This window comes from Psammomys obesus, unplaced genomic scaffold (assembly GCF_907164565.1).
Source record: "Psammomys obesus unplaced genomic scaffold, mPsaObe1.curated_primary_1811, whole genome shotgun sequence".
Classification (NCBI taxonomy): Eukaryota; Metazoa; Chordata; class Mammalia; order Rodentia; family Muridae; genus Psammomys; species Psammomys obesus.
The window spans coordinates 7767515-7779736 of NW_026596109.1; positions in this window are offsets into that span (position 1 = coordinate 7767515).

Sequence of the window (12222 nt, forward strand, 5' to 3'; positions counted from 1 at the left end):
TGAAACCTGAAAGCCCAGCCCCAGTGGCACACTTTCTCCAACAAGGCCACACCTCTTAATTCTTCTAATCCTTTCAGGTACTGCCACTCCCTGGTAACTAATGAGCCTATGGAACCATTTTTATTCAGACCACCACAGGTAAGTAGGAGAAAGAAGATGCTAAATAGGCTACCAAAAAAATGTCAGTTGCAGATGGAATGTAAAATGTTTAATTTTCTTACAATAGGAAACCGCTTGTAGGGGTGAATGGTGAATGTTATTTTGCCATCACTCCAAATACTCTTTCAGAAATCTTTTAGTTTGCTGGACGGCCTGGTTTACAACTCCTAACCTCTGACAGTGAGTTTTCTAAAATACCCTCAGATATTGACTTCTTGAAATATGCTCAGATATTGACTCCCTGTCTCCCTCGACAGTGCTGGGCTTTTGGGAAAAAAAAAAAAAAAAGGAATAAATTACTCTTCTATTCTGCTTTCCTTCCCTCTCAATTTGTGTGTCCTTTGATTTTTGGTGTTTTGGAAAGTGCAAGATGATGCTGTGTAGACATGAAGGGCCGCTGTGTTCTTCCCAGCGAGGGTTGATCACGTGGTGCTCAATCGTTAGGTAAGCAGATCAACTTTTAAGCACATTATTTAGAAACTCCCAAGAACTTCCCTTGTGACTGTCACCTAGAGAGGTGGTCTTCATGTGCACCCAAGAGTCTTTGGGCCACAGCCCAGATTTTATTACCTTAGTTTCAACCCCAAAGTACGGTCCCTTAAGAGACCACACTATACACCTGGCTGGATTCCTGACTCCTGTAAGGGTTTCCAAAGACAATCTAACTCCAAACAAAGGTTTGTTCTCTTATAGAATGTAACTTAGGATGAGAATACAACTGTCTGTGGAGGGGGAGAAGGCTATTTTGAATCCTGGTATTTGCAGTCAATGGTAAAAGTGTAAATACTCAGGAAGAAATGTATATTTTGATGTTGTCATTTAATAGAAAGAGGCAGGATGGTATCCTGGTGCCCCACACTCCTCTACGATAGCCAGCATGCTCTGAAGACCCCTTTCACCCCGTGTAGCAGAACTCCTCCATGCCTGAACTCTGAGTACCATTCAAACCCCTACACTCATACACACACAAAGAGAGACAGAGACAGACAGAGAGAGAACTCCTTCCAGACTGAAGTTCTCTCTCCCTGTGGGGAGACCAAGAAAGCTGTGGTCCAGTCTTCCTTTGGCTTTCTTGGGCTTCATTCAAACTACTTTGCCTCCTTTGGGTTCATGTGGGTTCCCCTCAAACCCTCTGTCCAGATCCCTCCCAATTCACAAAAAGACCTCGCTGCTCTTTCTTTCTTGACATATAGTTTTGTTTGTTTGCCTTAATCTTGTGCAGAGCCATTTTCTACCACAATGCTTTTGCCACTTGCACGTGTGCTCCAATCCATCAGCCTCAGAACAGTTCTTCATTCCTACCCTGCTCCCTTCAGTCCAGCAGAACACCTGGTCACTCCTGGCTGCTGGTCCCAGGCCCCTTCATCAGATGAGCCCTGTCCCTACTTGATGAGTAGGAGGCACAGCCAGGAGACTGAAGGAGGAGACAAGGGAAAACAGGGTATCTCTTTGCTATGGAGCCTCGGGAGTACCATGTGCTAAGAGCCGTGTGATTCTGGCTTCCCCTGGGTGTTCCAAGATCTCAGACAGATGACATCCCATCCTGTGTTGACATCTCCAGGCAAGTGGGCTTTCAGCTTTCACTGACCTCTGGTTTTCTTGTAGCTCTGGGGATAGAACCAGCTCTGCGTATGAAATTTCCTCTGTCCAATATTGAAAGAAATTTCTGTTCTCATACTTGCATACTGACAGATATAGCCATTCCCCCACTCTGTCCAGCAGTACCAGAAGAAGGCTGGCTTAATCACAGAACCAATGAAAGGATAAATCACCATCCTGTTTACCTATAACAGATGAACTTTATATTTCCACACTCTGAGACCTTTATGGCTCCTCCAGAAATAGCCTTTTCTAACTCACTTTTAGAAAAAGCTCAACTTTTCGTAGCTCAGTGCCCTATTCCCAAACCCCTTGTTCAAGCTAACCAGCATCGCATGGCATCTGCATCCCTGACAGATGGTCAAGACACTGAGTACAGAGTGAGCTCATCAGATCAGAAACGCTTCAGACCCACAGAGCCCAGGCTGCTGGCTGGGCCTGCAGCACAGTGTGAAGGACTGTGTACCCTTCCACTCTCCAGGTCTGATATGTGGCTTTAGCCAGAATGAGGCCAATTTACTGCTATTCCCACAGCCCAGCGCAATTTGCACATGAAGGAAAGATGCACATTTGTGGCCAAATAGGCAGATTTGGACATTGGACTAGATGCTAAAATGTCCCCCTGTGCTTGAGGCAGGCACACAGCCGAATGGCTGCCTTGAAGCTGCCCGAAACATTATTATATTTCCATGGTCTGCCTTGACTAGAAGCCAAGCATTTGGAAAGGATCCGGGAATAGCTCTGGGGTTGCATTCCAGCTATTTGAAGGGGATGGCGCAACCCACCTTTCTGTAGCCCTCAACCCATATTGCGTCTCCTGGACTTGGCTGGCAAGGATGCTGACTGATATTGAGAAGACACATCACCCTAACAAGAGAAAAGATGACTCTACAGCTTGATGACATCTCAAAGTCTCACCCGAGAGGAAGGTCTTGTTCTTGAAGGCTCCATTGCCTGTGAGGAAGGGGGTAGACAGAGACAAAGGGACAAAGGCAGGTTGGTGCACAGTGTGAATTGATTTTCCTATGGAAAGATCAATCTGGAGAGCCCAAGAGGGCTTGCTTGGTGTGGAATGAGAGAGTAGAAGCAGGGCCATCTTGGGTCTAAACACACATCTTCCAATCGAGGAGATTCACTAAAGAGTTTGGCTAGTGTTCTCAACCTTCCTAGTGCCGGGACCCTTTAATATCCTCATGTTGTGGTGGCGCCAACCATAAAATGATTTTTGTTGCTACTTCATATCTGTAATTTTGCTACTGTTATGAATCATAATGTAAATATCTGATAAGCAGGGTATCCGATATGCAGCCTCTGGGAAAACATCATTCAGTCCCCAAAGGGGTCGCAGCCCACATGTTGAGAACCACTAGGCTAGTGAGGTGTTCTAGAAGCCTAATCATCTTTTGACATGAAGCTAAAACTATAAGTCCCTTGATGGCAAGGTCTGTCCTGACTCTAGGTGGGTAAGTTCCAAATACAGGAGTGGGCATGGCAAAGGTGCCTTTGCTGATCACTACCAAATGGTGCACAGAGAATGGGGTTCCGGAAGGTCCACAGTACCTACAAGGAAGGCATAAGAGCTTTGGGCTGCCTGGAGCAGGGTCAAGGAGCCAGATTTGGGGTTAGGTGATGGCCTTGTTGGGTTGGAAAAGTCTGTGAAGGACCCAAATGAGGACTCTCATGGGATGCTGGACATGGGTCACGGTGTCCCCAAAACATAGAGCAATGCCTACCTAACTCAAATATGTGTTGAATAAATGAACGGGTCTGGAATTCAGGAATGGCCTGGCCTTCTTGACCACTTCCTGTATGGCAGAGATCTTCTGTCCCCAGTTGTCCTTTGTAGTACTTGAAGATGCGAGCACCCAGGTAAAGATTCACCTGTGACTTAATGTTGGCTCCCTGGAGTACAGACATTGTCATTTCATTCCCTTCTGTGTGTCTTGGCCTACTCTAGCCCACAGAGAAAATTAAGTAAATACTTGCTGAATAAATGAGGGCCAAAGGATCTCTGATGTGGGTGTGTACAGGATGTGAATGGGAGCCAAGAGCAGTGAGGTATTCAGCAAGCTGGGTGATCAAGTTCCTCACGGAATGTTCAAGTCCAAAGTTTGTCACACTCCTCTAGGCCTCCCAGCTTCCTGCTTCTCCCCCCACATGGCACACCTCCAAATCACACCCTAATCAAATCCTGCTGTTCTTTCATCTAAAAAATGGGGATTTAGAGCATATCCTGCCTACATGCTTGCAAGCATTAAATGAGGTTATTCAAGTCAACAAATGCTTATGTAGGTGATAAAATGCCTTTGAATAAATGGCTGACCTACGCACCGAGTTCCACCTGGCTAATGTCCACACAGATTGGGCCACTGTGATTTGAAGCAGGATTGCCTGCTCCCGAAACAGTGGGAAACACAGCTTGTTGACAGAAGCATACCTCCCTTCCCAGAGATCCTTTAAGACAAATCTGAATTGCCAGGCAATCTGTCTCCTCTGGCCTCTCCACTCGGACTGAGGTTTCTCACACAGGCCTGGTCATACCTCCTCTTCCTTCCCATGACCTGTTGCATTGACTCTTGCCAGCTCGGCTTGGGTCTGAGCTGATGACCACGCTGGTATAGTGAGTGGGAGAAATGGACATGAACACTGGAAGGTGTCTGTGGTAAGTGGCCAGACCACAACTGAAAGCAGATGCCTTCCTTGCACCCTTGAGCTCTCTTGAGGTCTACTCAGGAGACCTGCTTGTCAAACACAGGTCTTTGCCCGAGCTTTTCTGTCTACAGACTGTGCCATCCTCAGTCCTGTATGGACTAAGAGTCAAACCTTGTTGGCTCTGTCAAGCCTGCCTTCTCTCTCTGGGCAGAGACTTCACGTCTCTCTCTATAAAGAGAGAGGCTGAAGAAATGATGTGTTCCAGTTAGGAGTCACCTACTGGGCATGCTTCTTTCTGTGCCTTGTATAATTTCACAGTTACAGCCATGTGGGAGCAGAATATGACTCCATTTTACAGAACAGAAAGCTGAGGAGCAGATGAGATCTCTTGGTCAAAGACAGCTGCCAAGTAGTTGAATCGGGATTGGCCAACAATCAAGTCCACAAAAGCTACACTTTATCCATGATACCCTTGGAGCACAGATTGTGTAGTTCTGATTCATCTTGTCTAGGGCAAGGATCTTGCCTATCCTACCTTCTTGCCCAGACACACTGAGCAGGTCGAGAGCCCTTTATCACAGGCAAGATCTTTTCAGGTCCAGAAATTATTAACCAGATAGATGGAATGGTGGGGGCATCCCACTTGCAGAAAGACCTTCCGCTAGTCTGGTGCACATTGAACTTGGTCTTTTGTCTCTAGAGTGTTACAATGTCTTGCCTATTCCCTGGCCTCCACTGTATGTTCCTCGTTCTGCCAGCTGGGCATCTGTTTCTAGTCTTGATGGTCATGTGCCTTCTTTGAAGGTCTTTAATGCTTGTCTGCTTCTTTGATGCGCTGATACCTTTCCTGGGCACAGCAGGCTCTCTCCCTGGGTGTTGGGATCCATCTCTAAGATGCTGCCAGTAATTTTCTAAGTGGTTGACACCATTTCTCTATCAAGTCACCACCTGGCATGCCTGTGAGCTTCTGCAGGGTCAGCAGCTAGCTATGTGATGACTACCAGCCTTTGGCGTACCTCAGCAACCACGTCTGAGTTTGAAACCTGGCTCTGGTGCCATGGTACCTAGGGATCTTCATCTGTGTACTAAGATTAACAACTCTAACAAAGTAAGATTATTGAAGAACAGAATAGCATGATACATGTAAAATAATAGCCTCTCTTAGATCCAGGCCTAGATCATATCAGTTAGCCTACAATCTGATCTTTAATACATGCCCCACAGAGTTGACTAACCCCACCCCTTGTCAGGGCAGTATTCCATATCTCCTGTCCCAACCCTTCCCATTGCCTTTGTTTTCAAAGTTACTGTGACTCAATAATGAATAAAGACATCTGTATTATTCAGGGTAAGAAAGGCTGTGCCACAGTAACAAGTTACTCCGGATTCTTACACTTTAAAAAAATTGGATTTATAGTACAAGCTGGTGCTTAGTTAACACCAGCATATCATAGTTCTCTTAGAAGCCGATGCTCAGGAATACAAACATGACTGCTCTAGAAAGAAAGGGAGGTAGACAATTTAACAGTCCTACAAGTCATACGCACTTCTTCTTACCACATACTGTTCCCAGAACCTGGACACATTCTTCAATCTGCTTGCAAGGATGCTTAGAAATACACTCTTCTCACATGCCTAAGACCAGGAGATAAAGGTAAGATACGGTAAGAACAAAGTGTTTTGTCCCCGCTCCTCATCTATGTTTATGGAATGACGTCCATAGCTCCTATGTGTGAGGAAGGCTGGTCGTATCTCAGTAACCCCTGCTTCCAGACTCCTCAGCCCTGGCGACTCACCCACCAATCAGTTTTGCTGTCCTGCCGACCTCAAAGGGCATGACTCTCCTTTTATTTAACACTTCATCCCAACAGTGGACTAAAGGCAGAGTTTTAGTTAACACTATTGCGGAGTTGAAGTTAAAGTGAAATATCTAACAATAACGGGTTTTATAACATGGTTGCTGACGGTGCATGAAGAACAAACAGAGTGCTCCGGTCTTTCAAAATAAATTTGATAGATCTTTAATGCGGATGTTCTTAAACACCTTTTCCGCATTCGCAGCACAGAGGCCATCTTGCTCCTGCTATCCAGAGATGCCTGCACATACCCATAAAGCATAAGCCTGACTTTCAAGGTGGAGTAACCAGAGGAAAGGGGGTGTGTACGTGTGTGCTGGAGAAAAACCATCTCCACCAAAGCAGTGCTACCTCTCAGACTTCAACAGAATTTTCTCACGCGTGTGCACTCAGCTTGCTTTTAACACTATGATTCATGAGAAGCACTCCAAATTGTTATGGTTTGAATGTTTGTGTCCTTTCCAAAATTCACCTTGAAGCTTAATATCCTACGTGGAAGTTTTCATACGGCCTTATGAAAGATCTGGCAGGAGGTGTGTGTGTGTGCCTAGGCCTTTTTGCCCTTTTGTCTTCCATCTTATGAGAAGCCAGTGGCAGCATACAGTGCTGAAAATATCATCCTAAAATCAAGAACTGGGCTCTGAGCAGACACCTGCTACTGTCTTGATCTCAGAGCTCCCAGCCCCCATGACTGTGATCATTAAAGTTACCTATTCATTGATCAGCCAGGCTAAGGATTTTGTTTTAACAGCACAAGTGGACTGAGATATCAGTTGGCCTATGGATTTGGGGAAAGACCTACCATGCCTATATCCTAAGAACTCCTAGCCTTCATGCATTGCAGTCATGTGGTATGGCTATGACTTGAAGTGCTGATCCAAGTAAACAAGACCCAAAGAGAGATAGGAATTCCCTGCTTGGGTTTTCTAACTTTTAAGGACCTACTTTTCAGGGTGATAAAACGTGGGAGTGATTGATATCAGTAATGATCTCCTACTTGCCTAGAAGTCAAGTATCTCCCCATCTCCTTGCCACAGGGGAATACTCTTTCTTTGATCTCAACAAAATAAGAATATCCGAAAACATCTCAATAATTCATCTGAGTGGTGCATACATAATGTAACTGGCATTAGTAGCGGAAGGAAGTTTCTGTACAAGAGCTCCAGGGGGTACTCCATCCCTACCTCCAAGGAGGACAGCCGGTGCAAAACTACTGCTAAAATTCTCCTTACAGGATCGTTAGAAGGAACGTGGAGCTGGAGAGCTATCACTGTTGAGAGCACTCGCTGCTCTTTCGGAGAACCTAGGTTCAGTTCTCAGCACCCACATGTCAGCTCACACCACCCATAACTCCAGCTTCCAAGGATCCTCTCTTGTTTAAGGGTACAACTTCCCATGGAATATGTTGGGAGGAGCATGAGAGGAATTGGAGAGAGAAACGGGGCAGTATATATAATCATATTTCATTGGTATGGTATGAAATTCTCCAAACTAAAGGAAAAATAATGTTTTACTGAGTCTTTGAGAATTCCATACAATGCACTTTAATCATAGTCATTGTTTCTCCCACAACTCATCCAAGATTCTACCACCCTCCCCACCGAATGGTATGTCCTTTTTGAACAAAACCCATTGTGTTCTGTCTTAGTTAGGGTTCCTAGCGCTGTGATGAAGCACAATGACCAAAAGCAACTTGGAGAGGAAAGTTTCATTTGGCTTACACTTCCACATCATAGCCCATCATTTGAGGAAGTCAGGCCAGGAACTCAAACAGGACAGAAGCTCAGAGAATCTGGAGGCAGGAGCCAATGCCGAAGAGTGCTGATTACCAACTCACTCATGGCTTGCTCAGTTTGCAGGACCACCAGCCTAGGGTTGGTACCACCCAAAGTGGGCTAGGGCCTCCCCCATCAACCACTAATTAAGAAAATGCCCTACAGCCAGATCATTTTCTCTGTTGAGCTTCCTTTATTTCAGATGAGTTGGCATAAAACTAAACAGCACAAGTTCAATTTGCATAACCCAATATACTCTTGTATATGAGGCTTGCCCGGGAGTGTGGTCAACTGACAAGGGTCACATCCTTAAAGAAAATAGATTTCTTTTCCTAGTAGCTATCAAATGCCAATAGCTATGGGAGGGACTTTGTGCCACCCCCATCTTGGGTTTTGTCTGGCTTGAGCTTATACAGGTCTTGTGCATTCTGGTCTTGATGACCATAAATATGAGCAACTGTCCTGTTGTGTCAAGAAAAAAGTTTTTTTTTTTTTTCTAAAAGCCATTTACCATTTTCAGTGCTTACAGTCTTTCTGTCCCCTCATTTTCACAGATCCCTGAGCCTTGTGGGGAGGGGTTTGATATACATATCCCATTTAGGGCTGAACACTTGAAAGTTTCTTCTTATTCTCTGTACATTGACCAGTTGTGTTCTCTTAATTGCCATCTACTGCACAAAGGAACTTTCTGCAAGAAAGGTTTGAGAGATGTGCTAATCTATGCATAGAACAATAAATACGTCATTAGGAATCACTTTAATCGGGGGGTAGGTATGACCATATTTCACTATATGCACTATGAAATTCTCAGAACTAAAGAAAAAAAACTTGTCTTGCTAAAGCACTTGTTAGTATCATACTGACTAACATGAGCAGGAAATGGAACCGCTAAATATATAAGTATAAATTATATACTTTTCTCAAGCAAACAAAGAGCAAGCAAGACCTTTATAAGTCTCCAGACCTTCCATCCATATATATATAATGTATGGATAGGCGGATACCATGAAGTGAATACACGTTTCACCATATAGAAACCATCCTCCTTATTGGTTGCCCATCCCTTCCTACCCACTCACCTGCCTGTCCTCCATAGAACCTTAATCCTCATTTTTAACCACCTTATTTTACTTGATATCTTATCACTCAAGACTTTGAGCCCATCATGGAGGGAAGGAAAAGCAATTCAAAGGGGGAACTGATGTCTGGGAGGAGCTGGCTCAGTAGAGTTCGAGGACCTGAGTTTGGATCCTTCATGCTCACATAAAAAGCCAGATGGTCAAGTGAATGCCTGTAATCCAGTGCTGGCAGGCAGAGACGGGGCATCTACCATGATCTTTCTGAGCCTTCAGCGGGAAGAATGAAAACAGCCCTGAAAACACTATCATGAAAAACAGAATGAAATAGATGCTGTGTTGCTTGTTATACAATAGACTTCCAATAAATTTCACTTCCTTTCCTCTTTCCTTCCTTCCCTCTGAAAGTAGTTGGGACATAAATTATACATAAACAAATTACGTGTTTTGCTGAAAGTCCTCAGACATGATTAATGTAACCAATAATAGCGTTAATATTAATAGCGGGTTACTCCAACAGCGGCACCCTGACTGACAATCAATCTGTGCACCCCAGCCTTGTCGCCACAAGAAAGATAGCGCTCAGGGTTTACTCGGGGAACTGGGAAATGCACTGGCTTCCGCATTTTCCCATTTAAAAAAAAAATCCCCTTCTCACATTAGGGTCTTGTGGATAAGCTATTACTTACAGCACAAAGTGTAAGTGATATATTTGCCAAGAAATGACAAAACAGTGGCGTGATAGGAAACTATAAGAAGCTTCAAGTAATATCCGAGGCTGAAAGGTTTGGAACAATCAAAAACTGTGCCGGAATACAGATGTCTGCTGCTTCACTGCCTGTTGCCTTGTCTTTTCCTGGGAACTTATGAATGAAGGTTTGTTCACTCCAGATAGGCTGCAGCCACGGACCAAAGTAAAGATTGTGCCCAAGTCTAACCCTGCGAAGCAAGACGTCCACTGAGCTTACTCACAGAACTGAGACATCATCTGGAGGCATGTAGGCGGCCCCTAAAAAGCTTCACTAATGGAAAGCCCCACCCCAGCATGAGCGGTGACTTTCCCCACGCTGTAGATGAAATTTCCTCAGTCAACTTTCTGCCTCTTACAGACCTCCCTAGTCCACAGAGCACAAAAGGGAGGGAATGGCTAGAATCTTAGGATAGGGTTTTAAGACCCTTCCTTAACCCCTCCTTCTATAAGGGAAGAGAAGATAAACAGGCCTGATCTTGTCTTTTGTAGGTAGTCAAAGGCTCTCTGGAGAAGATGGTAATGGCTGATTTGTTTGGAGGGCAGTGTCCCAAAGAACAGATAGGACCTTAATGGGGGGTGTGGTGGTTCGAATAAAAATGGCCCCCACAGATTCATAGGGAACGGGACTATTAGGAGGTGTGGCCTTGGTGAAGTAGGTGTGGCCTTGTTGGAGGAAGCATATCACTCAGGGGTGGGCTTTGAGGTCTCAGAAGCTCAGGCTAGTGGCTCACTGTGCCCTCCTGATGCCTACAGATCAAGCTGTAGAACTCTCAGCTCTTTTTCCAGCACCGTGTCTGCCTTCATGCCACTATGCTTCCTGCTATGATGATAGACTAAACTTCTGAACTGTAAGCCAGCCTCAATGAAATGTTTTCTCCCATAAGAGTTGCCATGATCATGGTGTCCTTTCACAGCAATTGAAGCTCTAACTACAACAGGGGTTATATCATCTCCCCTATAGAAAAAACAAACCAAAGCAAGGGACTTAAAAGAAATACCAAGAAGATTTTGAACCCAACTTCAGCCTATCTGTTAAGATCTCTAAACACCACTTTTACAACTTAATTAGAATGGGTAAAATTGCTTTAAACCTTCAAGCTCTTGGCCCCCATGAGCTTATGTTTTGGTATCTCTTGAAAATTAGAAGAAGAGCAAACAGGTTAGCTTTGAGGATGGGGTCTGGAGCCAGGCTGCCTGGACTGGAATTTCTGTTCTTCTATTTGCTAAATGTTGCCCAGAGGAAGCTGCTTCACTTATGTGTGCCTCTGTTCTCAACTAGAAAGCAGGGCTCACAATAAAGATAAGGAAAGGTCTTCAAGGCCTATGGTCCTGTTCTTGGCAGGCAATAGGCAGAGACACCAGGTAGCCATTTCCTTGTCCCTGATTAACTGGAACTCATGAGGAAATTCCTCCTGGCCTGGGGCTAGAGCAGATTCTCAGAGTACCAGGTACTGGGTCATATCTCATCTTTGTTGACCGAATTGTGTTCATTCCTAAGGTCCAGTGAGATCTAGCTTTATTCAGGCCCAAACTCAAATTTCACATACTCGATTCTTTAGAAAGCCTGTGTTTGCTGCCTTCATGCTCTCATGTCAGCATGTGTCAATTTCTCTTTTTATCAAACTGGGTGCAAGGACCTGTTCACTCACAAGATGGAGGCTCAGTGAGCAATTTGAGATCACTGAGTGGGGGTGAGGGTGCGGGTAGGGTGGGGTGGGATGAGGGTAGGGATGCTACCTGACTTTCACAGCAAGGTGTGGCCCATGTATTTTGACACTGATACAGTGGGCTAAGGGAAGAGGAAACCAGAAGAGGGGAATGGCATGTGGGATCTTGTGAAGTGCCAAGCACAGTACCAGGGTTCAAACAGCTATTAGTCCTGAAGCTAATGCTGTCAGCCTTCGTTTTAAAGACAAAGAGCATCTCAGAGGGACTTGTGGACCCTCTCAAGGCCAACCATTAATGAGCAAACTGTGTTTAGCATCTGTTTCATATCTCAATTAATGGGATTACCTATAATTCCAAGCATAATTCTTTTTGTCCTTACTGTTTATTTAATCTGTATTTTTATCATTTATAATTTCTAATATAATGCAAATGATAGATAAATACAATATTGAATAAATAACACCCCAAACATGCAGATGTAATCCTGTTCCTCCCTGTTTCCCTGACCTCCTTCCCACTGTATTCTTCTGCCCGTATAATTTCCTCTTGTCCTGTTGTTTTCCCTACGTTCTTCTGGCCTCACTGCTGACAGAATGTTTATCATCAAGAAATGAATGAGTGGGGCTAGTGAGATGATTCTGTGCTTAAAAGCACTTGCTTTCACAGAGGACTTGGTTTTGGTTTCC